Here is a 27,068-nt window from a genome sequence, read left to right as displayed (position 1 = left end):
ATGCTTGAGTTCTCACTTACTCACAGTTTCAGGTACAGATTTACTAGGGAAGTATTCTGGTTAACCTTACTGGGTTTTGGAATAGACTGCTAATGCTCCTTTCCTCTCAGAATATGTAAAGAATCAACAAAGAGGCATATGTACTTACTATCAGTGTGGTCCCTACTTTGGCTCATACTTAATCAAATCCTTATCTCCCATATGGGGGAAATCCAAAGGAGCTCCACACCAAATTACCCTGGATTTGCATAGCTGTAGCTCAGTCACAGTGTGCGCCTCTGATTCTCAGAAAGATACTGGGGTTTGGTTCTGTCTGGGTTCAAAGTGGAGTTTTAGAGCAGAAGGAAAAATGCTAGGTCAAGATAATAGTGGAGGTAGTAGAGGAGAACAGGTTTACAAAATAAGAGCATGTGCCAAAAATAACTACTAGCAATACAGGAGAAAATGTATTTTGAAATGCTGTGTAGGAGCATCAGTACTTTAACAGCTGGTTATTGCTTGTGCCCACATGCAGTCCTTAAAATAACTGCACTGCGTGTGCTGAATTTTTTTACACATTAGGTTGACCAGGAGAGTGGTTTGATGACTTTGGCTGGTTGCAGTTTAAACCAGACTATGTAGGTCTCATCCTTTACATATTCAGCTATGTAAGATGATGTTGCATGAATTTTCAGGTAACAATTAAATACAGTCCACTTTTATGTTTGCATGAAATGTACAGTGTTAAAGATACAGATTTTAAACTTTTCTAAATTTTGTACTGTTTATTGATTAGTAATAGCTAAATGGATGTAACTACTTTTACAAGTTTATCTGACAAGAGAAATTTATTTTTTTCTATCTCGAGATCATAGGCAAATAATGTATTTCTCATCAGGTAAAGTCATGTTGATTTCTGAAGAACTAGGAAGAACGCTCAGCACTTTAGGAAATCCTCCAGGTTCGTGCAAGGAAAAATTCTGCTGACTTCAGATAATCCTTACTTCAGTTATAATAGGTTGTTGCTGAGAATAATATTCCCTTTTGAATCAAATTTAGGATAGTTTATGAAGTTACACGTTTTTTTCTACTTATTTAGGCTGCACACACTCAATTTAAGTATGTGCTTAAATGCAGTCATGCAGTTTAAAATATCGTGTCTTTAACAGGAGTTGACTTCTTTTGAACTTTTTTTTTTGGGGGGGACAGGGAGGTGCTAGTATAAAAATAGCAGGAAAAAATTGAGAAGTGAAGTGAATCAGTTCTGGCTATAAAGTAGGCTCAAGGATTTTGGGTACTTGTTTGAAAGGTGCAAACAACAGTCCACAGAGAGCAAAATCCTCCATGCTGAGATTGCGTCTGAGCTGTTGGGGATGCTTCTGACAGATTAATGTGCGCATGTTGTCATTAGTTCTTGAGCCACAAAGCAGTAAGGCACATGGCTGTAGAGAGTAGAGCTTTGAAGAGCTTCAGCCCCAGGTCTAGACCCTCTGCATCAACACTGTAGAAAAGATTCATTTTGAATGCTGAAATGTATTGGAGCCCAGGTGGAAACCAGACCATGTGGGACGTCCTACTAACTTCAGTTTTGCTTCAAGGGAGAGCACTTACAAGTTCATAGAAGCGACCTGAGTTGCCATATCTGAAATCATTCCTGTGTGCTGTAATGATTCTGCTGTGTCAGTCAAAGTAGAGACTTCCTTGCAACTTGAGACAACCTCTCCTGTTAGGTTTTTAAACCCAGATAAGTCAGACATGAGGGAGGAAATATGTTTTTTTAATAAATGCTTTTGTGAGGGCTCTCAAACTAAAAAAGTCATTGAAGGCTGATCAGTAAAGCACCCCTAAAATAATCTGTGGTTCAATTCTCAGATAGAAATGCATGAAACTAGCTGATACCTGTGACACAGATCAGGAGTGACTGAGTGTCTATTTCTAACTTGTTTTTAAAGAATTCCACAACCTATTTAGAAATCCCTTTTCCCTTCCTTACAGTTTTAGCTTTGTTGGTAACTGAAATTTGTGAAAAAGCTAAGCTTCTAGCTTCCAGCTTTGCTTTCACTGTAAGCATGACTCTCTGCAGGTTTTCTTGGCTAGGACACGATGAACTTAATCTTAGTTTGCTGTCTTCAAGTCTGATGTCTTCTTTATTAGCTGTAGCTGCCAAAATACATTACTTTTCTTTGATGCACTCTGTTCTGCCAGGCAGGAACAAACAGAACCATATTCAAAAGTTAACTCTTCTGGTTTGTTTTTTTTTTTTTAATTGGTATTGATGTAATGAGGGGATACATCATGAGACTGAAAAGTAGCAGAACTAGTGCAAAATGTGTGTGCTCAAACCGTGATTATTTTTGAGATATTGATAATATTGCAGATAAAATCATGGAAGGTAACCAGATTTCTCTGCAAAGGGACTTGGGCAAATGGGTACCACATTGATTTGCGCAGAATATTGGGCAGCAGCAGAGCCGGATTGGTATGTGGGGGGGGTGTGTATATGGCCATGCTGTGAGAAAAACACCCTGTCTCACTCTGTCTTCATTGAGCCTCCCAAGGTTGTGCTGCTTTCATGCAGGGTCATGCCAAAGGCATTAGCTGTGCATAGTTGTTGCCGTCATGAATTTGGCTTAAAACACGGAATGTAGTCAAAGCTAGAGGCAGGATGACTTGCTAATTTTTACCTGAAGATACAGACCTGCCATATTGTGCATACTTGAAGTACTTTGGGAGTGCTTACTGTAGAAATATATATGCCTTTCTACTCAGTTAGGTAAACAGTTTAGAATCCAGAAGATGAATGGCAACTAACAGCATGAAAGACTTAACAAACTGTAGAGCAAATGCCTGTATCAAAAAAGTGTTTTGAAGGAGCTCAAAGATAGCAAACGATAGATTTCTTTAGCCAGCAAAGCTGACTCCCTGGGGGCACTTGGATTGCATTAATTTTGTCCAGATTCAGAAACAGGTCACACCTGCTTCTACCATCCTGCTCTCGGGTAGGTCAGTGGTCTTAAAGTTATACGTGCTAATGGGTCACCTGTATTAAGGGACAAGAGGGCATTTTTCTGAAAAAGGCCAGACTCTTTCGGCACCTGAAAAAGGTTTTTACAGCTTCTCCATTGCATCAGTACCTGGGATCAGTAAGCATAAACATTTATTTTTGTACTGTCTTGGAACTTGAATATGTAGCCTAAGCAGTCTGTGTCTCACCAAGCTTCAGGGTTCAGGGAGGATGGATGGTCATAGTGTCTGGAAAGAGTGGGGTGCCCTGTGGTCAACAGACTGCTTTTTGACATCAGAAAGTAGTGAGATGCAGCTGGGAACTTCGAGCATTCGAGGAAGGACCCCTGGATTCAAGTGGACTGCCGCGATGGAGAGACGGAGACCCAGCCAGGTGGAAATCAGATCTCTCTTTATTGCTCTACACGAACTTCTTATATACGGTTTCAGAACAACCATGTACAAAACTCATTGGCTACATCTTAATTACCTAATGCATATTGCAAAACCTGAGCTCTCTATTCGCTGCTCCTCCTCACGCTGTTCCCAAGGGTCGCAAGTTCTGCTTTTGTATCTTTCTGCTGCACACCCCAGCCCCGCACCTGCTGACAGCGTCGGTCACAGCCGGGTCCACACCCTGCCATCGTGTAACCACAGATCCCAAGGTCGCAATGCCCTTGGGGCCTAAGCCTCCACTAATCGTATCATATTATGTTCTTTCTTCTGCGGCCCATTCTTCATGCGCTCCCACAGATCTCTTTCAATTATCTTATCTTCACTGGAGTTTCCCCCAGGATTGGACAAACTATTCCCCTCATCTCCCCCTTCTTGTTGCACCATAAGCACTCGCTTTACAGAGTTAGTTATCAGTCTTTGTAAACATTGCATAACACATGGCAAAAGCAAAATCAACAACAATACTACTATAATTATAACAACTATTTTTTCTAAAATTGTAGTCCACCATTCGGACAACCCTAATGAAGATAACCAATTTGTAAAAGGATCACTACTTTCTCGAAGCTTTCTCATGTTATCCCTCAAAATTGAGAGTTGCTTATGTATTGACTGGGAATGATCAGAGATGTTCATACAGCACATCCCCTCAAATTCTTCACACCCATGCCCTTGTGCTAAAAGCAAAAAATCAATCGCGGCACGATTCTGTAACATGGCATGTCTTATCCCTTGAACGTCACTGGCTAATTCCGACAAGACATTTGTTGTCACATTAATTTGTTTTCCAGTCCAGCACGCCAACTTTCTTAATTGTGTTAACGCTTGTGCCGTAGCTATCCCAGGGGCAAATATGCTGGCTATCTCTTATGCGCCAGCCCAAATATTTCCATGGAGGTGTTTTTTGAATTTTTTCCGGCGCAATACAGAGGCCCGCCGAATTTACGGCAGCCGTGACAAGGGCTACAGCTTTCTCCATGACCGCGTGATGTTGTGCAGCCACCAGGATATCATCCATGTAGTGGTACACTAAGACATTAGACATTGTAGTACGGACAGGACTAAGTACTTTGGCTACATACCATTGGCATATCGTCGGGCTATTTTTCATTCCTTGTGGCAGCACAACCCACTGATATCTTTGCAATGGAGCTTGCATATTGACGCTAGGAACTGAAAAGGCGAATTTAGGAGCATCATCCGGATGCAAGGGAATATTGAAAAAGCAATCTTTAAGATCAATAACAGTTAAATACCAATCTCGAGGAATCATCGTAGGGGATGGGAGCCCAGGTTGCAAGGCCCCCATAGTTTCCATGGCGTCATTAATTTTTCTGAGGTCATGGAGCAAGCGCCATTTGCCAGTTTGTTTTCTGATAACAAAAACAGGAGAATTCCATGGGCTAAGAGAAGGCACGATGTGTCCCTTTTGGAGTTGCTCTGTGATCAGTTCTTGAAGAGCGCGAAGCTTTTCTAAAGGTAGGGGCCATTGATCTACCCAAATAGGAACATCAGTTTTCCAGGTCAATTTTAGGGTGTCGCGCGTTTCAATGGCCCCACCTAAAAAGGAGTACGAATTGTCATTCCCCACTGTGACAGCACATCCCGCCCCCATAAAACCATAGGAATAGGCAATACAAAAGGTTTAACAGAGGCAATGTGCCCTTCGGGACCTTGAACTTGGATAAGTTCCAGGCTCTGGTGACTCTTACCAGTCCCGCCAATCCCAGCTAGCGCCTGGGAAACATTGGCTAGCGGCCACAGTGGCGGCCATTTAGCTTGAGATATTACTGTGACATCAGCTCCAGTATCAATAATCCCATTCAAGACCACTTTTTGTTCTCCACGAATTAGGGTACATTGGCACATAGGTCGTTTTTGAGAAAGAGATTGTACCCATAAGATTTGTGGGCTCCTTGTTGAACCAAATCCACCCTGTCTTTGTTGGAGCTGATCCAAATTTGGACAATTTGTGCCTATGGGCATAAATATTAATTGCGCTATGCGGCTGCCTTCCGGCACCGTACAAGGAGGAAACGGAGTCCATGCCATGATCTTAATACTTTCGGTACTATCAGGGTCAATAACACCCGGTAATACAAAGAGTCCGGATAATGTCGTGGAGGACCTTCCTATTAGTAAGGCTTGTGTTTTAGAGGGTAAAGGTCCCGAGACATCTGTTAACAATAAGTGAACCGAGGAATCAAGCAACGTTACTGTGTGGGCGGTTGCCAGGTCCAGTCCGGCGCTGCCTGTTGTTGCTGGGCGAAGACTTGAGGCACTGCTGCCCCTCTCTGGGGATTTTTGAAAGGTGACGGCGTCATTTGTGTCCGCACGCGTCGCTGTCCCGCGCTCCGAGATCGGTTTCCCTGGATCGGTTGTCCCTGTAAATCATACTTGGATCGACATTGATTAGCGTAATGGCGACCCTTCTTACACCTAGGACAGATTCCCGGAGCTCGGGGTCCATTATTACTACTAGAAAGTAGACAATTCTTTTTCAAATGGCCAGGTTTACCACATCCATAGCAGACGCCTGGTGCTAAGGGACCGCGCATGGCTGCGAAAGCAGCAGCCATGACTTCATATTTATACTCTGTAGTACCGAATCTATTACATGCCTCAATCATTTCGACCAAAGTAGGGTTCTGATTCGGGAGAGATTTTAAAAGCTTCCTGCAATCTGCATTAGCATTTTCTACAGCCAATTTCAACAGCAGGATCTCTCGCGCCTCCGCATTGTCTACTTGACGCTCCAGAGCTTGCTTTAATCTATCAATAAATTGCATATAAGGCTCTCGAGAGTCTTGTGTAATGGTGGTAAAAGCCTTTTGCGGTTTTTGAGAATCAGGAACCTTAAAGAAGGCCTTTTTTGCTTCTTCGCGGGTCGCCTCAAGGGCTTCTCGTGGAATTCGGGCTTGATCTACCGGGTTAGTATGGCGACCCGTGCCCGTGAGGTGTTCTATGGTCAATGCAGCAATTGCATTGTTATTATGACCTGCGTAAGTCGAGAGGAGCGCTTGAAGCCCCCCCTTCCAGTGGGATTCCCACAAAGTATACTGAGTCGGTGTCAGGAGTAATCGCGCTAAAGATTTCAAATCATGCGGAGTCATAACAAATGTATCGAGGACAGAGGATAACAGGCTCGCAAAATATGGTGAAGAAAGTCCATGTTCAGTAACAGTACGGCGCAGCTCCTTAACCACCGGAAAAGATAGAGCTTCCCACTGGGCTCCTCCGCTTCTCTGATAGACTACAGGAGCCACTATCATTCTAGCAATCTCTAGTTCCCCCTCCTTTAACGCTTGGCGCCTAATGTTGGCCCACACATCGTGTGGGTCGGGGGGGTAGAGATCTGGCTCCTTTTCAGGGTCCACGGGTCCCGGATCGAAGGGATCCTCCTCAGGGGGATACCCTGCGGTACATATCGTCAATGGAGCCGAGGGCTTCTTTACCTCCGATAACAATGCAGACACCGGGGGAGTGTCTTTCTTTTTATCTGGGTCATCTTTATTACTTTCCTCCTGGGCCTTTAAAACTTCAAAGATATTTCTCCACCACGGGAGCATACGCTGCGCTTCAACACTTCCCGTAGTCGCTGCATCCCATAACTTTACTCCCACATCGTCCCAAAGTTCCCGTGTGAAAATAGTGGATGCAGTTACAGCCGGTAATTTAACCTGCACCCATTTAAGAATTGTCTTAAGATCATGGCCAGAGATATTCTTCCCATGTTTTTTAAGAAGAGCTTTCATAAGCTCATACACGTCTCTCTCAGGGGACGACGCTTGATTCCCCATGTTTCCCACAGCTCACCTCTCTAATCCGGAGGGATTGGTTGCCGGCCGGCTCCTGCTTCCTTTCAGCAGCTCATTCAATGTTCTGTGGGACTCGCAGCCTGCCACGCAGTTAGGTGGTTCACGACCCCAAATCACGTCGGGGTCACCAATTTGCCGCGATGGAGAGACGGAGACCCAGCCAGGTGGAAATCAGATCTCTCTTTACTGCTCTACACGAACTTCTTATATACGGTTTCAGAACAACCATGTACAAAACTCATTGGCTACATCTTAATTACCTAATGCATATTGCAAAACCTGAGCTCTCTATTCGCTGCTCCTCCTCACGCTGTTCCCAAGGGTCGCAAGTTCTGCTTTTGTATCTTTCTGCTGCACACCCCAGCCCCGCACCTGCTGACAGCGTCGGTCACAGCCGGGTCCACACCCTGCCATCGTGTAACCACAGATCCCAAGGTCGCAATGCCCTTGGGGCCTAAGCCTCCACTAATCGTATCATATTATGTTCTTTCTTCTGCGGCCCATTCTTCATGCGCTCCCACAGATCTCTTTCAATTATCTTATCTTCACTGGAGTTTCCCCCAGGATTGGACAAACTATTCCCCTCAGTGGACCAGGTCTTTTTTTCTCTTTATTCGCCAAAGTGCGTCAGTGTCGGGTAGAGAGCAGAAGCAATTTGTTTGATACCGGGCTGGTAGCTGAACTACAGCACCCGTTTCCGTGAGGGAGCTGGCCCGCTGCGATGCTGCTGTGTGCCAGGTCTTGTGCTTCAGCAGCGCAGTGAATCGGAGGGGAGCTGCCTTGGGCTACTGGCCTGCAAAGAAAGAAACTCATGTTTGAGTTAACGTCACACCTGATGGTGCTGTATTTATTTTGTGGCAGGTTTTTTCCTGGTGCATCTCTAACGCATTTCTTCTGGAGCATAGTTACAGGATCTGTTACACTTGCTCAGTGGTTAAGATTAGTTTTCAGTCAGGGTTTTTGAAGTTGGTCTCATATAACTTAGGTCAGTGAAGGGAGTGTATATACATTGAACTAACAGCTTTCCAGCTTCAGCTGAGACTACAAACAGGATTTGCTAATGTTTGTTTAAATATTTTGGAGGAAGGGAGTGGAAGAGCAGTAAAATATTCAACGTATGTGTGGTCTTAAGTGAAATAATATAGATGGTATAGTGCAACGTATGTGTGCTCTTAAGTGAAATAATATAGATGTATAGTATGCAAGTCATTTTATCATATCTTTTGGAACAAAAAATGGATATTTACTGTTGAATGTTTTGAAGTATTTGCTACTTAAATCATCTGTAGAAGGAAGCTCCTAGTAGGAATGTGGAAAGAAAGGCTTCCAGTAACATGAAATGTCCATGTAAGTGCTTTTCGTCTTCAGGTTCTTGTTTACTTTTGTGAATCAAGAATATATATTAAATCATAATTAAATGTCTTTAATTATAAATGCAAGGAACTTTTCAGTTTTTCCTGTGTAATGGGAAGAAGTGTTTATGGAGACAATTGGTGTTTGTGAGAAACTTAAAGTAAATGTGTCTTTTTTGCCTAGTCAGATAATCTGTAATCACATAAGCTATAGACCTCATGAATGCTTAAACATCTTAGAAATGGTGAGTCCTCAGTTCTCTTTAACTGAAATCAGTGATCTGCTCCTTAGAAATGCCTTTTTAGCTTAAAGAAAACATAGAAAGGCATCTACCATTTGGTACATGTGTGAGGAAAAGAAGTGGTCTGCTGCTTAGTGAAGAAGTCATTGCTAGCACCATACCTGACTGTTTATTTAAAATTAACAGTGATCACCTAATATTAAATGATGTTTCCTTCAGAAACATGCAGGAAGGTTTGCATTTTGTCGAATAGTGAGCAAATTCAAGCTCTACCAGAATAAGGAAAGAATAGGTTATTTTATTGAAGTAGGTTCTTAGTAAAGGGGCTCTTGCTGGCAGTTGCATCCCACCTAAACCAAGAGATTGGCATCCTGAGTGCTTGAATGGTCTTGGTGGTTGAGGCAAATAACGAGAAATAAGTAAAAGGGAGATACTGGAGTGGAGGGATTAAAAGAGATGGGATAGCTGATAAAAATGTAACATGAAGGAGCACAGGGTTCCAGGGTCTCTGGTCAACACGAATAAATTAGTATTGTGCAGGCTATCACATAAAATTTGGCTGTAAAGCTCTATCTTTTTTCCACAACTAGTACTGCAAAAAAATCCACTGCAGAAAGGTAAAATGAGTGGAACTAATGAAAAAAATTCAAGAAATTTTTTGACTGAAAAAAGTGAGGAGAGAGAAAACTAGCATTTTTCTAAAATTTTCAAGCATTATCAAGCACAGATGGCTGTTTCCAAATGGTTTGCCTCTAAAATATTGCCTACTTCTATGCTAGCTGAATTTTTCAAATAATTTCCAAGTTCAGAGCAGATTGCAGTGATGCAAGAGGAAGGTAAGAAGAAATAGCTAGCCTCTGTAATGTCTATTTCTAGAAAAAAACTGGCAATACGTCAGCCGTACATAAATGGAAATAAATGTTACTGATCCTTTACTGACACCTGGTCATCCAGAAGCAATTGAGCAGCTCCAGTTCAGATCAAATTCCCTAGCTAGTTGAACTGAAATAAACTCTACAAAAATCTTTTTTTTTTTGCTTCCACAATATTACCAGTGTTACCTCAGTATTATGAAAACCCATATTGCATAAAGTGCACCCAAGAGGTCCTCATCCAACCTCATCTCCATTAGAACTGTAAAAATACTGTGTCTGAATCTATATATATGTGTCTATTGTATTGATATCCTTGTCATCCGTGACCTAATTTGGAAACCTCGCTAGGTCTGCATTGCAAATAGTTAGGTACATATGGTTCTCCTCCCTCATGTCTTAGTCATATGTGCACATGTGCTGTTTGGTGATAATACCAAATGATTAATATCTTTTGTTTTTCTGTTTGAATGACAGTTGTTTCTTTATTTTCTTTAATGTGCACAGATTAACTAGTTTTGTGACATTAAGGAGCATGTTAAAGTCTCGGACCAAGCCCAGCAGGGCACTAGGGCTTTTGAACTGAAGCAGTAAAGACTGCTGTGAAGAGCTTGGGGGTGAAGACAGTCAAGAAGCTGGGAAACGGGAAGACTTGTATGAAGGGTTTGCTTGCTGTAGAGAAGATAGAAGTGGCCTAGGCACCAGTGGTCAGGACCAGTGGTATTCAAAGTCAGGGTTTCTAGCAGAGAAGCTCTGACCTGTAGAAGCTACCTGCACGAGGGAACATTTACTGAATAAGCAAGAAACTTGAGGAAGTAAAAGGACGAATGCATGACTGAGGTGGGTGAATGGATTTTCAGAGCTGTATTTTATCTCTGACTCTGCCAAGGTGATGGTGTGTCATAATAGTTAAGTGAACTTTTAGGTAGTTGGTTCCTTGACTTCAGAACGTGTTGCAATTTACAGAAGTGCTAAGTACTCTCAGCTGCTGTGGAACATAAGGGTGCACACAGCAGTAATTAATTTTGGCATTTCCAAACATTTGAATGAGTGATTTTGCCATCTTCACATTTTAACAAAGGGATATTTGTATGTATATTACCTATTTAAAAAAAAAAATATTACCTTAACAGTCTATTGCAGCTAGTGGATTCAACGTAAGTAAGCTGGAACATCTTGTACGTGCCATTGCTATGAAAATCTGTGAGCAATTAATATAGTTTGCACAACCTAAATTGCCAAGTGATGCAAAGCAAGATGAGGCCCAGCATGATTACAGGATCCCAGACTGATGTACTGGAGTGAAAAAAGAAATATCTTTTTAGACCTACTGCATATAAAAGACTGCAAGACAATAAATATCAACGCACAAAGACAACTTTCGAACCTGTAAGACAGACAAATGGGCACGTATCTTTCTGGTTGAAACGTGTACAAATTGCTGCTGCAGGACTGGAGAGAGATGTTTAGATTACATTCGCAGTCTTAGATATGAAAAACGGTTTGCAGCCCAAAACTGGGGACATGTATTTTTGGGGAAGGAATTTATCAGTTAATGAGGAACAGAAGGAGCAGACTGACTGATTACAAGACAAGAAAGTACATACTGACTCTGCCCGAGGGAGAACGAGCATGGCTAACAATTCCAGACAGACGCTCCTCAAGAAGGGGCTGTGGATGTTTTTTGATCTTTTTTTTTTTGTGTGTAGGAATAGCGGAGGTGGTAAAAAGAGATTGTAATCTTATAAAATAAAGAACTTAATGTTTCCAGGTCATGGCTGTCCACAGGTAAATTTATTTCGTTAATTTTTTTAATTTAGTTGTTAGTATTTGTAATGCTGTTCTTGTCAGCTGTTTTGTATAATGTTATGTGATATGTTTGCATTTTGTAATATTCTAAATTTCTTCTATAGCTTTTTCCCCATTTATCTCATATGGTCTGTTTTTTAATTAAAAGCAGGTTTTCAAAAAAAGCATGAGAACGTTTAAAAAGTCAACTCAGGCACACTGGAGGATGGGAGAATAAAATCTGATTCCTGAAATCTTGTGAATGTGATAAAAGTGAGTAAATGTAATAGGCTGACATGAAAAATCAAAAGGTGTATTGAATTGATAGTCATAAACCTGGCTGCATGTGTGGTTGTCTGCTAGCTCAGCTGAGAACCACTCTTCCCCTATCCCAGCCCGAGCATTAACTATGTGGACTGAGAAATTTTACTCTGTCTGAGGTACCTAAGCAGCTATAAGCATAAATACTAAGTATTCATGTTTTATATATAAATGTAACCTCTATCTCATAGTCATAAAAAGAAAGAAGTATGAAAAAGTCCTCTGAACCAAGTTTTATATGAGGATTAGTGAAAACAAATTCAGAACCAGCTTGGAAAACGGGCCTGTTAATTGCCTGAAGCTGTTGCCGTGACTAAGGATGTGCTACCTGCTTCCCGCCCTGGGGCTTGGGAGGGTGGATTCTCAGAGACTTCAGGTGCTCTGGTCGTGTGTCTGCCATTCCCCAGCAAACCAGAGGCACCTGCTCTGGAATGCCGTGGAACACGTGGTAGTGTCTGAACTATGTGTGTGGAGCAGGAGATGTGTGTGTAAGACATGGTCTGCTTTTGCTTTCCTCCTTTGTTACGTGGTCCTACCCATCACAACCCAAATGAGTGGGCAGCTCTTGGTTGTTGGGGTTTTTTTCATGTTGTTTGTTCTGGAAGAGAGACTTGGATAACCGTCTTAAGCAGTTAAAAATCATGTGTCAGGTTCTATTCAAATGAAGACATTTAAATAGCTATCACGGGGGACACTTCTGTCTTGTGTCCCCATTATTTCTTGCAAGGCAGGAGGAGGTGCAAACGTCTTCCTCTCTCGTGTTTCTATGCAGCCATAAAACCTTCTTCCTTTTCTGAAATCTGAGATTTTTAAAGGCCAAAATTTAAAGAAGGAGACAAGTACTATTATCGAAATAGTAGTCCTTCCCTGTATATCCTTCATTCATCGTTGTGTGAGATTTCTTTTTCATGTTCCTCTGAAGCGGAGGGGAGGCAAGGGAGGCTGCCTGGCTCTCATTTGACCTCACTTGGGCTGACCAATGGATCAGCAGCCTCTGAGGTTAATCTTTTATTTTGGGGAGACTGCTATGAAGTCCCAAAGCACTGGGTGATGCTGCTGTTTCTTGTCAGTTAAAATGTCTAAGGAAATAGTTCCTGAGTTTAGATGGCTCTCTGATTTGCTTCTGAACCAATTCTGTACCCTGAGAAGTACACAGCAGGACTAATCAAACTGTGTGTACAGTCTGCATTCAGGTGTACAAAAACAAATAAGAAAATGCAGATTAGGTAGCTATTTCAGTAAATGTTTTCTTACCATTTTTGTATTCTTTGTTCAAAAATCAGTCAATGCATTGGCAGGAACTGAGTGGGACATGATTGTGTCCCATGTATTTTGTTTTTATTTGGGGAAGTAGGACGTACCAGTAGGACGTACCTCCATCAGGAGGACACTCGGGCGGAACTGGACGCCTGAAGGTGACGGCACTCATGGTTGAGACTGAAATTTCACAAGTGAGGAGGAATGTTCACAGTTCTTATTTCCTGAACTGAAGTAAATTCCCACTGGAAAGGGAAATTTCTCACCAATACCTTTGCAGTATGCCTTCTCCCATTCCCCATGAAGCTGCTTGTGGGATAACAGAAGCTAGCAGTCAATGGCAGTAGCCTGCAACCCATAGCTCAGGAGTTGCAATTTCTGCTGGCTGATGTCTGCATGCCAGTGGCTTGGGATACTGAGTACCTGTTGAACTGTAATTAGTAGGTCTTGCTGCAATTAATAATGTCAGCCTACATTTAGTTAACATTTTAGGCTTCTTTAAGGATTCCTGTTATGGTTGCCAGTGTTAAATTCTGTTCTGTAATGTAATTTCTTTGGGTTGACAAACAGACATTGGTCGGTTTACAAAATGAATAGATAAACAAAGGAAGACATTAAGTAAGCTTTCGATTTCAGAAGCTACTAAGTCAAGAGAGCTGTAGAGAATCTAATAAATGTCCTGCCGGTAACATGAGACTATTAATGGTTGAATGAAAAGGTTTGGGGGTTTTAAGGTAGTTGCAGGAGTTCCGTGTTTTGGTTTTGTGATACTTGCTGAAACTTTAACCAAGTTGTTAATAGCCATCTGTGTTTCCTTTTAGTCACTATGTTACTAAAACCATGGGATGAACTCTAGACTTGATATACTTTTCTGTTCAAGAGTTCTCAGTAACCAGAAAATTACCAAGGTCCTGAAGATCACAGTGAAATGAAGCTTTATTTTCCTCTCTTCGTCTTCAAATAATTGTCACTAGAGAGCAAAATGTACTCTTGGTGTATGTATTAAGTATCTCATCACAGACACTTTTCCTTAAAGGATCAAGTATATGTGATGGCACCCAAATATTTCAAACCCGAGACAAACAATGGGAGAAATTATTTAATACATTGGCATTTTATCTGTTCTCTTCCCTATCGTTGTCATAACAATAAGACAATTAGGTGGATGATATACAAAAAAGTAACACACCATTTGTGTAAATATTAAAGGCTTAGAGGAGGCTGTAGTGCACTCCATTAAAGCCTCTCATAGCTCTTAAACTGGTGGCCTCAACAGTAGAGGTACAAAGGGGGCCTGAAAGGAGGGTAGCTTCCCAGTGGCACTTTCAGTATCGTATCTAAGGGCATGAACACACTCCCTGCATCCAACCCTGACTTCTTTGTTGTAAATAAATTGAGGTTTAGAATTGGCGTGTCCAGCCAATGGAAAATTTTGGAGTTGTAAAGAAAGTATCTGCTTCAGAAAGTGTAGCCGAAGACCGAGAGGCACGGCTCTTGGGAGGCTCTTCGGTACGGGGCCAAGAAGCAAGGCTTGCAGTGGCTGATGTGAACTGGCCTGTGTCTGTACTGCACAGATCTTGGAGCGTATTAGCTTTTCTTCTGTGCTCAGGTTCTCTCACCAAGGGAACTACTTGGATTGCTCTAAGTAGGAGCCTGTGTGCGAACTAGTATGCCTGCAGTGTGGATACTGAGAGGCCAAGGGCTGTGCAGTGAAACAGAAAGGGAAATAATTTGACGACGCAGATAGGAATTGTCATGTGTGTTGGAGCCAGCAACTCAAAGAAGGCTTTCCCAGGTAGGGTGCTCTGCAGCATCCTTGGGAATCCTGGAGGGACAGTGCTTTTCGTGGCAGAAAGTCCTGGATTCTCCAGATTTAGGACAGTTTTCATCCCCGAGGTATTGGAGAGGCTTGGCTTCTGAGTTACCTGTCCCCAACAAAGCAGATGTGGCATCCCGAAACCAGCATGTACCAGGCAGAATACGGTAGACAGCTGCTTAAATTTTATTGAAAGTTCATGAAACCTGATGGATATTTTATACTAAAAAGTCACCTAAAAATCAGCTATTTCCAATAAAAGGCAGTTCCAGCAGAAATTTCATAGCCAGTTACAATACAAAAGGAGAGACTACTAGTCAATGTCATCTTAATTAAGGATAGATGATATAGAAATTAAGCTCCTCTGAAAATTAAAGATAGAATGTTTGAAGATAAAAATGATGACAATGCTTCTGTCTACAGGAATAAAAATGAGTATTTGTTCTAAACTCATAATTTGGGGTTTTTTTCCTACTATGTTATAAAATAACCACACTGACTCAGTCATAGTTCTTTGGAAGTTACAGATGAGATTTTAAAGCCATATATATATAATAATCTATATAAATTACAGTAAATTACAAGAACCTCCTTCAAATCTGTCAAACTTAATTTTCTGCTCTGTGGATCACAGTGATGGAGACAGTGAAGCTAAATGACATTTTACACTGTGCATACTGTCAGCTGCCAAAAGCCTATGGCGTTAGCTGAATCCACAGTAAACCCATAGACAACTGGTCAAGAAGATGGGCTACGTAATTCTCTCAACAGTACTTCTGAGGGAGCTTTCAGCATCGTTTTGCAGTGCCTACAATGGCAAAGCAGTGGCATTCTTGATGATGAGCAGTTTGACAGAGCTATACCTAGCTATTTCAAATACTGGTTTGGGTGCTGATAAGTGGTTTAAGGGTCCTATTTTCTCTGGACCTCTGTAATATCAGAAACATAATTAGGATCAGTGTCATATTTGGCTGTAGTCCAGCTATATCCAAAAGCAAGTATATAGCATATTCTCTTTTAAACTAAATGGTTTGTCAGTATTCAAAGTCTCATAGGTTGTTCTGCTGGAAAGAAAAAGTGATGAGAGAATTGCCTATAATCTTCGATGCATCTTTATTTGTTTACAAAACAAATCTTCATAAAATTATATATTTCTAAATAAAAAAAGAATAGGAATAATAAAGGGAGCGGTCTCTTTGTTCTTTATTCTCAAAATTCGTGTTAGTGCCAAGATTATGCTTGAGATGCACTCTCTAAGCTTTCTTCTATGCTTGTATTGCAAGTGTTCCTCTGATATTTCATTGTTTTCCATTGCCTGTTCTGGCTACATCTGTGATGCTTTTGTCTTTGTCTTTTTGCATATACAGTAGTACCAACAATTGCAAAATTGCTTTTAGCCACCAGGAGAATCCCTCTCCTTGCACCACGCAACAGCACCAGAGCAGCATCTGCATGAGTTAGAGTGGTAATTTCTTCTGCTTCTAAGGGATCTTAACTCCATGTTACACTTACAGTGAATTAAAGATTCCCATTATGCCTCCAAAGCCACAGATTTTGTACTCAATACCTCTGATACGAAACTACTCTTACTACTTGCTTTTAATGTATGTCAGGCTCCTTGGAAATTGAGGACAAACATGCCAAATGCATTAATGGTATCAGATTAGACATCAAACTGCTGTGTCCAGGGTAATTCATAAACTTCATCTTCCGACGTTTGGGGGTTTTTTCCTCTCCAAAACTTCCCGTTTACACATAAGACCTAAGACTGTAGGTCCTTGGGAGTCTGTAATTTGCACATTCTGTGAAATTTTTTTTAGGCTTTGAGTATAGATGTAAGGGATATACCATTTTTATGCAGGGGCTGCAGGAGGGAGCTAGGCTATGTAGCAAATCTTACCTGGAGTGGCAGGATGTGAAGTTTGGGAGTTTGTCTTCTAATTAAGGTGGCATCATTGTTATGATTTTTCATAACAAATGAAATGGTGCTGAACAAATGATGGTGCTGAAATGTAAGAGTATTATCACTGCATAATTTTCCTAGCTGGTCATTTACTTCTTTTTTTCCAGAGCAAAGGTAACTTGGAGCTTGCTTTGAAGATAATTTAGGACCTTGCAAACCCTGTCATGAAGTATTCAATACCATGCTCTACTTTTTCATGTGACACTGGATTGTCATCATCCACAGCCATTGGCAAGCTGCTTTGCCAAAAAGTTAAAAATGCTTTCAACTGTAATCTTCATTTAATCTGAGGAGAAATTTATTTGATTCCTCATTTCCTCTGATTTTTTTTTTTAAATTCCCTTCATATGACTCTCTCAAATAATTTTTAGATGACAGCAGAAAGGAAGAGCAGAAACAGCGGCTTGTTTATGATAGTAGTAGTAGTAGTAGTAGTAGTAGTAGTAGTAGTAGTAGTAGTAGTAGTATATTTTTTAGAAAAACAAAGCAATTAAAACTTCCAGTATTTAGGGATGGAAATTTTCAGGTCCACAGTATGCTCTTTCCTTTAACTAAAGTTATCACAAAACACCGGTTGTAACTAAGTATAAAGGATAGTAGGGCAACGTACTTTAGCAACTTGGATCCACAGATGTGTATGCAGTTTTGACCAATACAGAAATCTTTGGTATATGTATAACAAAAAGTTCTCCATATGTATGGCATTTCTGTTGAAAAGTAGCCATCCATGTCATATCTCACACTCACTGCATTTGTTAATCATAATAGAACAGACAGGTAATATATTTCATTTTGTTTTACTGCAATCAGAAAGCAATAATATCTTTCTCATTGCACAACTAGCAGTGGAAGAATTAAGTTGTATGTAGCTGATTCAATTCTTAGTGACAGAGCTACAAAAGAAATACATGAATAAAACATCATTATAAATATGCTAGCATCAAAGCTATCTTCGTATCATGTAGAGGGTTTTGTATTGTTAAAATCAACTGTATAAAAATAATCTTTTAAAATCTTTTTCGAAAGCTGAACTTTATTCAAAAGACTTTATTCAAAAGATTTTTTCTGTTGTATTTTCAAACTCTGTGTTCACCTCTTCAAGACCAAAATTTTGGATTATGCTTAGAGAAAAATTCTATTTCTTTAAAAAAAAAAAATACACAATATCCATCCACAATTATTTATTTGTGAATTTTCTTTTAAAGTAGAGTGAATTCTTTGGCTGTATAGAGTGAAGAGACTGGCTCCATAAATTTGTTGAGCAGATGTATTTTTTGATATCCTGAACAGTGGGTGGAGGTGAGCTTCCCCAGTGTGGTCTGAAAGAAAACATAATATAATGTATGTGGGAGTTTGGATTTTGTAATCTCATTTTAATTCTGCCCCAGTCTTTGCTGTGTAGCTTTGGACCTGTTGCATAATTTCTCTGTGCTTTCATTTTTCATTTTCACTTGCGTGCCTTTGCCTAGATTAGATTGTAGTATAGGATTTTTGGAATAGGTGCCTTCATGGGGCAGGTAATACATCTTTCAGGAGGAGTAATTTCACTAGGTGATGGTGCAGAGACTATTTTACAAGGTACTAGAAACTGGACTAAATAGAACATAGGATCCATTCTAATGTGATAAAGCCATCCATACTGAGTGCATGTCAAACCAAGATCATGTGTGGGTTGTTTTCCTATTGCTATCTATCTTTATTTAAATTAAATTTGTACCTATGTAAATTTTTATATATTATATATAGACACATGCATATATAGATGTATGTATATATTGTTTCCTTTACGTACATATGTTCATTTCCTTTACTTTTTACAGAGAATTTATTTCAATAATAATTCTGGATGCAGGTGTTTTCCATATCATTCCTTTATGTTACTTCTACCTTTTATATAAGTCTTTGGATATCTCTCGCCGTAATTGGGCAATTACGGAGTTTGGAGTAGGAGATGGGAGATACTCTGACGGCGATCTGTAGCTTAGTTTAGTCAAAGCAATATGTTACTTAGTTTGTCTTTACTTTGGAAATGCTGGAGGGGAAAAGTGTGCACAGCTGGTCCCCGTGCTGCTATACCTGTTCTGAGTCAGCTGAAAAAAGTAATTATCCAGTGTTCTCAGGATAGCACTATTAAAAGCAAAATATAACACAGACACTCCCACACCCCCAGTGGGAAACGGTTTTATAACAGAATTAAACATGTTCACGTGTTGCTAACTCTAATTTATTCAGGGTAGGCCCAACGCGAAAGCAGACAGTTTTTTATTTGAGGGCTGGTGTCTGGTTTGCATTAATATACATTCACGTTTCTGTCTGGCAGTACAGAAATTCAGTACATAGGTGTGCGCTGACTTTGGTCACGTGTGAGGAAAGCCCCGTGTAAATGAGAACAAGGTCCTGGGGCTTTGATCTGGTGAAACGTTTGAATCGAAGGTATAACCCTGTACCTCCTTTAGGATGATGAACATGAGCTTGCTCATGAGGTTTAATAGATGCTCTGTCGCAAAATTGAATTAAGTCTCCATGTTGCCAGAGTATTTTGCAGGTACTTTCTTTTTTTTCCTGGCATTCAGCTCTGTGACCTATTTTCTTTTCGTGTGTGATTTTTTTTTTTTTTGGTGACTTGCTACCACATAGCCTTCAATATTTATAAACTGTCTCTGTCCCTCACGAATAAAAACATACAATGCTTTGAACGAAATCTGAGCTAGGAAAGAAAATTATCTGAAATGTTATAAAGTTTTATGTCTCTAACTAAAATGATACTAACCTCATTTTAATTAAAAGGAATGATTTCCAAGTTGAGAGTTTATGTCAACGTAAATGGTAATGGGTGAGTTGTGAATAGCATATCAAAGTCTGTAATGGTTATACTGTCAGGGTCAATGCAGCCTCAGCCAAAGCATTACCATATAAGATTGTCCTAAAATGTCATTAAATTGCAATGTAATTTTCTCTCTTTCCCCATTTTGTCACTGCTGTGGCAGAGATGTGTCTGAATAGAAGCTTTTTTAACAATTTGCTAATCCAGCTTCATTTATTAAGTGTTTCCATACTTCAGCGCTTGAAACATCTTAATCACCTGTGTGCATTTAATGGTGAGATCCAGATGCTGCAGGAATAGACTGTTCCAGGGCTTTATCTCTTGCCAACTCTTGTGGCCATGCTTTGAGTAGGGAGGAAGAACGTTGGTAGAGCTTCTGAACACACATGAAATAATGTGAATACAGTGAGCCTGGGGACCATATCTCTTTCATAATGTAGACAAGCCAGATTATCTTGCAAAAATATCTTCTTTTCTGATTAATAATCCTGGGGCGCTGACATCAGTTCTTCATGCATAGGCATCACTTCATTATTCCCTCCAGTCACTTTACACTCAGAAAACAAGGGAAGGAATTTAAATGTTGCTTTGTCACAGCTGTGAATGGAATCTAGTTTTCTTTAGAAAATCCGTAATTAAAAAGAAGGAATCAACAACAGCAAAGACAAATTCCATGTTGTGTTGATAAAGAGTTCTTCATTAAATTCTGGAGCAAAAAGGACAAAAATAATTGGAAATCATACACAATTGTTTTCTTCCCAGCTATAATAGTTTGTCACAAGTTCTTTTGTAAAAATCTTATTTGTAGGACTTTAATCATTTGAATGAATAATTTGCTTCTGGGTGAAAGTTGGCACGCATGCTTTCAGCTTTAGCGCAATTGTTGGCTTTTCTGAAGGTGCCTTTATGGTGTATTCAGTAAATAGAAATGTTTTCTTTTTTGGCATTTGAAAAATGTTTGAAGGAATATTATTCCATAAAAATGTCTAAATACCATGAACTCTGTGTCTCTTCCCTCTTCTAAAATAGAGAGAAGCTACTCTTATGAGTGAGCGGAAGGAACAGGCATGATAATGAATTAGTGAGAGGTATGCAGTGGGGGTTTTTTGTTTGTTTGTTTTTAGTGGTTTTTTTTCCTTACTATATCGCTGCTGTTAGCTCTTCTTCAAGACAAAAGGACTTGTGGAGTTTTGTATCAGCTTGGCAATGCCACCTAGACAGCAGCTTCAAAATGCTGCTTTCAAAAAATTGCTAATACCAGAATATGATCTATTTCTGTTGTGGAAAAAGGGCAGCCTTTCACTGGAGTGCATCAGGAACCTCGGGTAGGGTCCCATGATAATGCAATACCAAGCCAGACATGACACTCGTTTGACTTCGATGGAGTACCTGGTACTGGCAAGGATGATTCAGAATCTGATTTTCATCAGAACTCACTGAAATTTCTGAGTTTCAGTTCAGAATTTTTGAACAATTTCATAATTTCTGAAATTAGTATAATTTGCTAGAGAGATTGCTCATCTGGAGTATTTTTGAAGAATTAAGCAGTGACAGTATATGTACAGCTTCTAAAGGCCAATTAGTGAATAATCTTACGGTTTTTCTGAACGCAGCTGGTCAGATATGTGACATCTCTCAAGTGACACAGGGTGCTAGTAAATGTTTCCTGTTAACTTGTTGCTCTGCATTGAATATCTAAGTATGAGAAGTTAAATTAATTATTCAATAATAATGACAATTTAATATAATCCAAAGTTGAATTTCCAAATAAAAGAGGAACAATTTAAAAAATCAAATTCTGTAAATAAAATTATTTATCTGTTGAGATTTTAAAGAATGTGGACATCGTTCGCCTTTTGCATTTATATGGATAAATTCTACATTTAGTAGTATCTACACAGAGAAAATATATAGCTGAAATATAATTGCCATTGGAACAATGTTTATGTTCATTATGAGCATGAATAGTACAATTGCATTAGAAGATCTGACAGATATTTTTCAATCCATTGCCATACATGCAGAATTTGTGAGTTATTCATTAAGAGTAAGTTAAAAATTATCAAACTGGGGTTTTTGTAGGTGGGTTTACTTCATGTGGTGGGTTGACCCTGGCTGGATGCCAGGTGCCCACCAAAGCCGCTCTATCACCCCCCTCCTCAGCAGGACAGGAGAGAGAAAATATAACGAAAGGCTCGTGGGCCGAGGTAGGGACAGGGAGATCCCTCACCAATTACCGTCACGGGCAAAACAGACTCGACTTGGGGAAATTAATTTAATCTATTACCAATCAAATCAGAGTAGGATAATGAGAAATAAAACGAAATCTTAAAACACCTTCCCCCCACCCCTCCCTTCTTCCCGGTCTCAACTTCACTCCCGAATTCTCTACCTCCTCCCCCCGAGCGGCTCAGGGGGACGGGGAATGGGGGCTGTGGTCAGTTCATCACACGTTGTCTCTGCCGCTCCTTCCTCATCACAGGGAGGACTCCTCACACTCTTCCCCTGCTCCAGCAAGGGATCCTTCCCACGGGGTGCAGTCCTTCAGGAACAGACTGCTCCAGCGTGGGTCTCCCACGGGGTCACAGGTCCTGCCAGAAGACCTGCTTCAGCGTGGGCGCCTCTCTCCACGGGTCCACAGGTCCTGCCAGGAGCCTGCTCCAGAGCGGGCTTCCCACGGGGTCACAGCCTCCTTTGGGTGCATCCACCTGCTCCGGCATGGGGTCCTCCACGGGCTGCAGGTGGATATCTGCTCCACCGTGGACCTCCATGGGCTGCAGGGGCACAGCCTGCCTCACCAGGGTCTTCACCAGGGGCTGCAGGGGAATCTCTGCTCCAGCGCCAGGAGCACCTCCTCCCCTCCTTCTTCACTGACCTTGGTGTCTGCAGAGCTGTTTCTCTCACACGTTCTCACTCCTCTCTCTGGCTGCTGCTCCGCAGCAATTTTTTTTTTTCCTCCTTCTTAAATATGTTATCCCAGAGGTGCTACCACCATCGCTGATGGGCTCGGCCTTGGCCAGCGGTGGGTCCGTCTTGGAGCCGGCTGGCATTGGCTCTATCGGACTGGGGGAAGCTTCTAGCAGCTTCTCACAGAGGCCACCGCTGTAGCCCCCCCGCTACCAAAACCTTGCCACGCAGACCCAGTACACTTCAGCATGATGATTGCAGCTGAATTGTCAGTAGGAGTTCCTGTGAATAAGATGATGACATTTGATTTGCCTAGACTTCGAGCAGTACCTTCTTGCTGGCACCTGCTTCATTATAAGTAAAGTTATAACTGTCACAGCTGCTGCAGATTTAGTTTTTGTTTTATTATCCATGCATTCTTAACTGAATTTTTTCTAGTGGATTGGTGGCTGTGAGGTGATGGTAAATACGTAAGTGAATGTGCTTGTCTGAGGAAAAAGCCTTGAATGCTGCTGTATTTTGACCATGGTCTTCTAGGAAGTTACCAATGATGGGCTGGTTGGTTGTTCTCTCTGTGCTGTGGCAAGCTATAGGGTTTTCCTTGTGAAGTTTTGAGGGACAACTTTCAACTGCAGTGTTGACTTTGATGGTTCTATGCTGCCTCTTTATAGCTGTTTTTCAGAGGTTTGGAGGAGGAGGCTACTATGAAGAAGAAACAGGACCTTGAGGTCCATGTACTTTTTTGTACTCCAGCAGGTAGAATCAGCAGAGACTGGATTAGTAGTTTTAAATTAATTCAGTTACTCTTGGAATTATCCAGAAGGCTTTATTGGAAAATAATTTTCTATCATCTCTCTGGCTATTAACATGTATCACTAAGCACACGACTATGTGGTGGTTTTGAAGAATTATATCCTAGGTTTCGTTTGCTGACCCCAGTAGTTTGCTTTGCTCTACATACGGCTGGAAGCTCAGAAAGCATGTGCAGATCTTACTGATTAAAAATGAATTGTGGAAAAATGTGTCAGCTTAAGAATTTGGAACACTGTGGTTCTGCTTCTGCTTTTGGTCCCTGCCGCCTTTTTTCTTTTCCTTTTTTTTCCCTCTTTTCCTGTCTTTTGAGGGAGTGGGTGGAATATAATTAACAAGACTGAACAAGTACTTGTAAGTAAAAGCTTCAGATGTGAAACATGCTCTTTATCAGTTCAATTCATTGTTAGAGTTCAATTCTAGAGTTGAAGTGTCTGGGATTCCTCCTGCAAGTTAGCATTATGGCCAGCAGTGGAAAAAGCATTTATGATGGATAGTTCATGTATTTTAATTAGTATTCAGTAACCAGTCTCCACCATGGGACAATCACCCACGCATTCTGTTCCATCCTTCCTTTCCACCCTATTCCTTTTAGTGGGAGGGCATTCACAGAAAAATGATCTTTTAAAACTTATTGGGTATGTGATAGTAGACAGGAGTCAAAGGTAAACTTACTGTGACATTGTCTGCATTTAGGATGACATTTTCTGTTGTCCTTGACCACAGAAAAATTAAATGCTCTAAAAAGTTGGATTGTTTTAATGTCACTCCCACCCGAGCGTATCATCATGGAAGAAAAAGACACAATAGTATGCATTTTTGCATTTGGTTCAATTGCTGACTCCTTTTTTGTCCCTGTGGCCTTACCAAATGTATTTTTTGGTGAAGGCTAGCCTACTTCATCTTAATGAACAAAATATCAGTAAAACTGAGACAAATTTGATAATTTATGCCATGGATTTGTCATAAGAATCACAATTAATACATTGCTGATACATATTTTGGTTTTGAGAGCTACTGGAAATTAGGTTTTCTCTATTTTTCTATTGCCCTGGTATTAATGATTCTGGGTATTGGTATCCCCAGTGAAGTCAGATAAAGAGGCAGCATTTAGCTTAAAAGTTCTTGACTCAGCCTTGCAGTAATACTAAGTCAAAACAACAAAGTCTTTGTTGTTTGCTTTGATGTTTTTGAAAGGAAATACTTTGACCTTGCTCAGAAATAGTTGATTTTGCATCCACATTCAACAAAGTCCGTTAGTTTTCATATAACATTTTAAGCCTGTTGAATCCATATTTTCTTCCCAAAAAAGACTTGGAAAAAAATTCAAGCATCACTCTCTAGTTCTCGTGTATCTAGCAAACTTCTAGCAAAGCTGGTTTCATTATTTTCCTATTGAATGATCACGTGCTTCCATACTTGTATAATAATAATAAGGATAACAAGAAGCAAAGGGAAATGTAAATAGCCATAAAATTCAAGCATGCACACTCAAGTATGCAAGTCTGTTTTGCTAAGAAAACCCATTAGAAATTGTTGACTTCAGGAAGGGATCCAAGTACGTGAATGTTGTACTTCATCTCATTTCAAAAGGCTTTTGTCTCTTTCTGACTCTTCCAGGTGTTAATTCCTGAGCAAATGTTTAGGTCTGATATTTAAGGAAAAAAAAAAAAGACTTTTAGTGCAGTGTCCCATCTGTACTTTGTAGGAAAAATACTGGGTTTTTTTGAATTGTTTATAACTCAGTTACATGCCATATATGCAATTGAAGATAGGGTTATTTCCTATCTTTAAGTCAAAAGAGGTATGAGTAAATAGCTACAGACACAGAAGCCTAGGCCTCCTTTTGCTTTGAGCATCCCTGTAGCTAACACTTGACTCTCTCCTTCACTTATTTCAAAAAACTTCTACAGGTTCTGTTCTGAGAAACCTGCTGGCATCCGTGGTGAGAGCTGCCCACTCATACATGCAAGCTCAGTTTCTGGAAGGAAGGACTCTATTTTTGTAAGATTTTATTCTGTGGGCAAGAAGCAACTTACAAGTCATGACCTATAAAAAGTAAACCCGAATCATGAAGTATTCTGGAAAAAGTAGCAAGTTGGGAGGCTTGGGTTTGGAGGTTTTTTCCTCGATAAAAAACCATTGGGATTTATCTAGGGGTAGTTTTACTAGGTATTGAGGTACTATTCATCAATTATAAATTTAACTTTTTTTAAAAAAAAAAAAGGCATGCAGATCTCCTTGTGGAAATTTACCAAAAGTTGTTTTTGTCTTTAACCAAGTTATTTGTGATTCTGGAGGTAAATATATCCTGGGCTATATTTTCATTTCATTTGTATAGATCATATTCATTTGTATAGATCATATGCATTGTTTATCCTAAGTAATTCAAATAGACTATGCAAGGTAGATGTCGTAAGTATAAATAAGAATCAGAACTGGGTGTTGCAAGAAGGATCATCAGCTAAAATTTGCATGTACATCATTAGAATGTTTTGTGTGGCAAAATGGATGGCAGAACTTCCTCCTTGCTCCTGATCAGGCTTGTGTGTGATAGTTAACCCATAATACAATTTAAGTCTATGCCTGCAGGTCTAAATGTTCTGTAAATTATATTCACCTATTTAAAAACAAAGTCCTCATTTTAGGGGTCTTGCACCTATCATCCCCTTTTTCTTGATTCCATAAAAATAGATTTAAAGTCCTGGACAGTCCAATGCTGTTTCATTCTCTTAAAACAACAAACAAAAAACCTGCTATTGATGTACAGATGGCATAGAAATCTCTGCTAACAGCTTTCAAGAATACATCAAGGACAATTACTTCTAAGCCTTTATGAAAATAAGAAAAAGCAACATTCGCTACCCCTTTTTGCTGGATAATAATTAGAAGATTTAGAGATGCCAGCCGGGTGGTTTTAGCTGTGACATCTGGAAGTATAGCTTCTTGCTTAATTTTACTCTCTGCTAATCAAGTGTTTCTGAACCTCTTCGTAAATTGTCAGGTTTTTCTACAGAGTAAACCGTGCTGCCTTCTTTCCCCTTCTTTTTGTCCCCGTTCCCCTCCAAACAAACAAACAAAGCCTTATCCATGCAGGAGAAAAAATTTTCATAGAAGCTGTTTTTTTCTTCATGAAGTTTTATTTTGTGTTTCAAGTGAGCAACATAAGCCTCACCACCTTTTCCTCCAAGCAGAAGAAGGAGGACCTGCCTTCAAAAGAGCAATAAGAACACATCTCACTTTGTTTGCTCTTTAAATTAAAACCAGAAATTCCCAATACTATTACTTGCCAAAGCAAACGATACTCTTCATGCAGAATTCTCCCTTTGGAGAAGAATCAGAGAAAACAAGTATTTTGAGGCAGGTATTAGTCATGACACTTAACATGCCAATAGGAAGTGCCAATAAACTATGACGTGATGGCAGTATGAAAGTGTTCATTCAGCTGGATGGTTAAAGTCAGTTTGTGTGAGCTGAATGTCGTCATTCACAAAGAGACTGTAATATGTTATAACGGGGAATAAGACTGCATTGCAAAACTCCAAACTACAAAACTTCCCAAGTGAGTTCCAGTCTCAGTTTGCACCAGGACATCACAAAGGCTTGTGCATTCAGTCTTGAGTCACATTTTAATTACATCACAGTTTAGTGCTGCTTTTG

At 40.3% G+C, this 27,068-nt stretch overlaps 1 protein-coding gene and 1 long non-coding RNA gene across 2 annotated transcripts in view; one reads left to right on the top strand and one right to left on the bottom strand.

Moving 5' to 3' along the window:
- Nucleotides 1-27,068, top strand: part of DLGAP1 (DLG associated protein 1) — a 435,873-nt gene that overhangs the window by 34,138 nt on the left and 374,667 nt on the right. The gene's annotated exons all lie outside the window — the stretch shown is intronic.
- On the bottom strand, nucleotides 4,325-7,837 carry LOC142078853 (uncharacterized). The gene is made up of 2 exons (XR_012672367.1): nucleotides 7,255-7,837; nucleotides 4,325-5,834 (listed from the first exon to the last, which is right to left on the bottom strand). It is a non-coding gene; the product is annotated as an uncharacterized LOC142078853 (long non-coding RNA).

Source organism: Calonectris borealis, chromosome 2 (genome assembly GCF_964195595.1).
Source record: "Calonectris borealis chromosome 2, bCalBor7.hap1.2, whole genome shotgun sequence".
Classification (NCBI taxonomy): Eukaryota; Metazoa; Chordata; class Aves; order Procellariiformes; family Procellariidae; genus Calonectris; species Calonectris borealis.
The sequence above is the reverse complement of the archived record's forward strand: the minus strand, read 5'-3'. Positions and strand labels throughout refer to the sequence as shown.